We start from the raw sequence: 6,000 nt of genomic DNA, 5'->3' as shown, positions 1-6,000 counted from the left end.
CATGACATATGTATACTTCTGATGAAATTGTACCGCAAACGTATTCCTAGCGCCTTCCTGCTCCGTCACCGATAGGACTATAATGGCAGATTTCCCTTGCATTATCCATGTCCCGTGTGGCGTGCAATGTCTGTGCTGGTGTTGTGAGGCTGTTGTACTGGGTTCGATCCCTGGTCGGAGCTGTACGTGTCAATCAATTACAAATTTATGTTTTCATTTATGTTAAATTAAATTAAAAAAAACATTATTAAATTCATGATTTTGTTTTAATACACAACATGGACCAAATGAAATTCGAGTTTGAATTAAAAAGTATGACAATTTCTTCACATAAATTGTGAAAAATGTTGTAATTGGGGGCCTCCAAATAAAATTATGCCTAGGGCCCCAATTTAACCAGGGTTGGCCCTGCAAAGTAGCCTGCAGAATGTGCGTGTTTTGGCCAGAAACGTACCGTTGAGATTCAGCATCATTTTCAAGTCCTTAACATGAGCAGGATAGAGCGTCTCTAAAGGGGAACTACACTTTTGGGGGGGATTGTGATTGTTTCTCTTTTTTGTGCATTCTAAATAGTAATAAACTGTGAGTATGAGGCAGCTAACATTTAAGTATTTGGGATTCATCTAAAAAGCATTCTAAAAACTGCCAACAAGGCTCCATTTACATGTCGTGACCTGCATATTAAGCAACATTGTAACATGTAAGAGCTAACACAGGAGAACTACTTTTCTGGCACAGTTACACAGGGGCGCCGCTAGGGATTTTGGGCCCCATGAAAAGAATCTTTACAGGGCCCCCTGTATTATAATGTCATCATCATTAGGGGCCTCTCTGGGCCCCCCTCCATCATGGGCCCCTAGAATCCGTTTCCTTTACCCTCCCTTTTCGGCGCCCCTGCAGTTACACCTCGCCTTGCTCGCTCCTCTAGCCACTAGCGAGGAGCCAGCGATTAGCTACTAGCTAGCTTAATCTGCTAATAACGTTCACATTTGAACCGATACGGTACCAATTCCCTGTACCTGCGAATCGATATTGGTAGTTTATGGTACCGATTTTACCAACTTTTGTGTGTCTTAATAAATATCAATTGTTTTTTATTATAAAATATATTTTGTCTTGCAACAATTAAAATTTTTAACTGATTACGATAACTGCTGTCTAATTCAGGGGTGTCCAAACTACGGCCTGCCGCCATCTTCGATTTGTCCCGCGCGACGTGAGTCAAATAAGGAATCTGGCCCCAGGGAGATTTCAATTATTTTTAAAAACTATGTGCTGCCATTTTATGGACAACATGAGGTTTTTAGGCCTATGGCCAATCATCATGAATTTGAGTAATACCAAGCGCAGCATTACTTATATGACCCAATGCAAACAACCTTCCCTAGTCATGGTGCAAAAACAATCAAACCAACAAAAAAATGCATGTTCAGGCATAACATAATGTAAAACAATTTGTGTATATCATAGAAATGTTCCATGCAACATAAAAACATTCAGAAATACGCCCATTTAAATCCATTACAAAGCATACAAAGCACACTTACCCATGTTTGGCGCATTTTAGCTGCTTGATATTTCTGATTTAACTTAACTTTATTTAACTTAACTTTAAGTCGGTTGTCACAGAAGTAAACAAGGTCGGTCTCCAACTTTCACATACCCTTAATATTCAATTATATTAATTATTTATATATATATATATATATATATATATATATATATATATATATATATATATATATATATATATATATATATATATATATATATATATATATATATATATATATATATATATATACCGTTCAAAAGTTTGGGGTCACCCAAACAATTTTGTGGAATAGCCTTCATTTCTAAGAACAAGAATAGACTGTCGAGTTTCAGATGAAAGTTATCTTTTTCTGGCCATTTTGAGCGTTTAATTGACCCCACAAATGTGATGCTCCAGAAACTCAATCTGCTCAAAGGAAGGTCAGTTTTGTAGCTTCTGTAACGAGCTAAACTGTTTTCAGATGTGTGAACATGATTGCACAAGGGTTTTCTAATCATCAATTAGCCTTCTGAGCCAATGAGCAAACACATTGTACCATTATAACACTGGAGTGATAGTTACTGGAAATGGGCCTCTATACACCTATGTAGATATTGCACCAAAAACCAGACATTTCCAGCTAGAATAGTCATTTACCACATTGGCAATGTATAGAGTGTATTTCTTTAAAGTTAAGACTAGTTTAAAGTTATCTTCATTGAAAAGTACAGTGCTCTTCCTTCAAAAATAAGGACATTTCAATGTGACCCCAAACTTTTGAACGGTAGTGTGTATATATATAGTTATTTACATGCAGTCGGTTTTCGGCCCTCGACCAAATTTTTCTAGCCCAATGCGGCCCTCAGGGCAGAAAGTTTTGACACGTCTAGTCTAGTTGTTTTATTATCACATTTCTGAGTCTCAATTACAGTTGCAAGTCCAACCCGCCAGATGGCAGTAGTGTAAAGTTTATGGTGTGTTGGCTAGTCAGTCCAGTCTTTGCTGTCTAGTTTTTGTTGTGCCTTAAAAAGTGTTAATACTGTAAGTATCGTACTCATTACGCACCAGCTGTTTGATTGTAACCTGCATCTTAGTTGTAGTTTTCATTTAAAAAATTGGGAGGCGTTGAAAACGCAATGTAAAATTGCTATTGCTAATCAGTAGCATGTCAATAGCAAATACCAGTGTATATTAGCATCAAGCTGGCGCATTTTTGGAATAGTGGAGCCTTACTTTACTGAAGTTGGACCGCTTTTTGAGTCAATTGCTTTGTTGGCATTGAAAATGGCAACATTACCTCAAAGTAGTTTGCTGGAGTGATCGCCAAGTGCCGAAGTGCAGCCGGACGTGACGTCAGACGCAACCAAAGTACCGTTAGATGTCACTTTTGGATTTGAGGTGAATCTGTGCCAGGTAGGACTACAAAAATTACAAGAGAGCACAGTACCGTGGGGGCCATCCAATGGCTCTCAACTTGGCTTTCAACAAATGGAATGCAGCATAACATCACTAGGAAGCATTTTTTTTACCTGAGTAGTGAGGATTATTCTGAATTTAGCAGCTCATGGTGAGCACAAGTGCTGAAAGTTACAACCATCCCATCCGTCGGTATCCCAGTGAGAGCGACGATGTAAGTCACTGTTTTATGTTCTCAATTGAAATGTTTAGCAAACATGCTACATGATAACACTACAGGCCGATCACCAAGTCTGCCATTAATGGTGGCAAACACACAAATTGATCTCTATGCTGCTTTTGGTGACGGAAGTAGCATTCGTTGCTACAAGCTCTGTGAAATTAGTCTGTCCAGGAAATAAGTTTTGGTAATACTTAAAATGACCAAAATCACATATATAGTACATGTTACTAATGTGCCTGTCATTACATTACATAAAGTTACAACGTGTATATAAAACATTATGGGAGGTTTTTAGAGCGCTTTATAGACGGAATAGATTGTATTCCCATTAATTGCTTTGTTAGCTGCCTCTTACTAGAAGTTGTTTTTTACTAGAATGCACGGAAAAGGGAAAGACTTGTGTTGTTGTCTCATAAGGATTGTGGATGATCGGCAAATTGAACATATTTAAACATATGTTTCAGATCCCCTTTAAAGGAGGGATCATATAATGATTACGTGAGGCACATGTTTTTTCTTTTTTCATGCATTCTAATTTGTAAAGTACAGCAAGTATGAGGAGGCTAACAAAGACGCTAATAGGAGTACACCATTGCGCCCAATAAGACTTTAAAAAAAATAAATCACGTGTTGTTGTTGTTATAAGCGCTAACACAGACAAATTATTTGTAGCGCCGCTGTGATCACAGAAAGCTAACTTGCTTATGCAGCTATTGACACACAATACTGAGCTGCTGCTGCTGCTGCTGCATCACCTCTAAATTGGTAAATCCATCTCACCTGCACAGTAGAGGGCTGTGGCCATAAATCAAGAAGTTACTCAACATTGTCATTCAACTTATACTTGGAAATGGCGCGAGAGACAGGTTTGCAGCACTTTTTTATTATTTTTTTAACCTGCGTGAGGATTATGATTACTTCTTTATTTAAACGAGAAGATATAAACATCCCATCAGTCGGCATCCCAGTGAGAGCAGACATTGTACAGTAAGTGATTGCTCTATCATGTTTGCAGTTTGTATATCTTTTTTAGCATTTGTAGCAATAATGCGGCATGAGGCTTATTTATAATGCAAACAATGTGATGAGTCTGTGAAATGTATGCTTAAAATGAGCAAAATGAGCAAAATACGTAAATATGACATGTTATGAATGTTACTACATTACATATATACTTACAGCATGTTTATACAATATTGATGGAGACTTTTGGATGTTTTTAGAGCGCTTTATATGTAACGGGGCCAATTATGTAATGTAAATAATGTATTTTATAATGTTTTATTATTGTTATAATATCACAAAATGTGTAAGTTACATGTAAATACCTGAAGATTGTTCGATGTTTTGTCAATGTGGAACCGTTGTCTCGTTGTCCCTCCTACTGCAATAATTGCTGTGACACCTGTCTCCATATATGCGTTGGACACGCCTTCCTACTTCCCTTTCGTCCACGATAACGGGAGAGGTAGGCGTCCACGCGACGACAGAAAGAGTGCATTTGTTTCGTTAAGAACTTAAGTTCACTTTCTTGTTCTTTATTGTTATATTTGTGTAGGGGCTCGACGATGGCAGAAAATTATTGACAACAATTGTATTCTGTTTAATCAGGTATGCTTTTAATTTCACTGTTGTACGTAACTCGCCCTTTCGTCCACGATAATGGGAGAGGGGCTCGACAATGGCAGAAAATGATTGCCAAAAATGGTACTCTCTGTATAACCAGTCAGTAAAGTGCAGCTGAGCAGCAACCCATGGCGTCGGTCATGTTCATTCTACACACAACGCAGAGGAAAAGACCACCGGTTACATATAGGCGGAATAGAGCGACTCACATTGGCTCCATTGTTAGCTGACTTTTGCTAGTGTTTATTTGCGAGTTAGAATGCATAAAAAAGAAAGATGTGTTCTTGTCTTACATATGAATTGTGAATAAGCAGATTTTTATTTTTTTTAAAGGGAACATGTAGGCAGAATAGAGCGACTCACATTGGCTTCATTGTTAGCTGACTTTTGCTAGTGTTTATTTACGAGTTAGAATGCATAAAAAAGAAAGCCGTGTTCTTGTCTTACATAAGTATTGTGAATGATAAGCAGAGTTTTGTTTTTTTTAAAGGGAACATAAGCGGAATAGAGCGACTCACATTGGCTCCATTGTTAGCTGACTTTTGCTAGTGTTTATTTACGAGTTAGAATGCATAAAAAAAGAAAGACGTGTTCTTGTATTACATAAGAATTGTGAATGATAAGCAGAATTATTTTTTTTAAAGGGAACATACGCAGAATAGAGCGACTCACATTGGCTTCATTGTTAGCTGACTTTTGCTAGTGTTTATTTACGAGTTAGAATGCATAAAAAAAGAGAGACATGTGTTCTTGTCTTACATAAGAATTGTGAATGATAAGCAGATTTTTTTTTTAAAGGGAACATATAGGCGGAATAGAGCAACTCACATTGGCTCCATTGTTAGCTGACTTTTGCTAGTGTTTATTTACGAGTTAGAATGCATAAAAAAGAAAGACATGTTCTTGTCTTTCATAAGAATAGTGAATGATAAGCAGATATTTTTTTTTTAAAGGGAACATATAGGCGGAATAGAGCGACTCACATTGGCTCCATTGTTAGCTGACTTTTGCTGGTGTTTATTTACGAGTTAGAATGCATAAAAAAGAAAGACATGTTCTTGTCTTTCATAAGAATAGTGAATGATAAGCAGATTTTTTTTTTTATAAAGGGAACATATAGGCGGAATAGAGCGACTCACATTGGCTTCATTGTTAGCTGACTTTTGCTAGTGTTTATTTATGAATTAGAATGCATAAAAAA

At 37.2% G+C, this 6,000-nt stretch overlaps 1 protein-coding gene across 2 annotated transcripts in view; it reads left to right on the top strand.

Moving 5' to 3' along the window:
• The window catches only part of LOC133658438 (dapper homolog 3), a 36,999-nt gene that overhangs the window by 663 nt on the left and 30,336 nt on the right, over positions 1-6,000 (top strand). The window lies entirely within an intron of this gene.

Source organism: Entelurus aequoreus, linkage group LG10, assembly GCF_033978785.1.
Source record: "Entelurus aequoreus isolate RoL-2023_Sb linkage group LG10, RoL_Eaeq_v1.1, whole genome shotgun sequence".
NCBI lineage: Eukaryota > Metazoa > Chordata > Actinopteri > Syngnathiformes > Syngnathidae > Entelurus > Entelurus aequoreus.
Note: the sequence above shows the minus strand (reverse complement) of the source record. Positions and strands in the feature narration are given on the sequence as shown.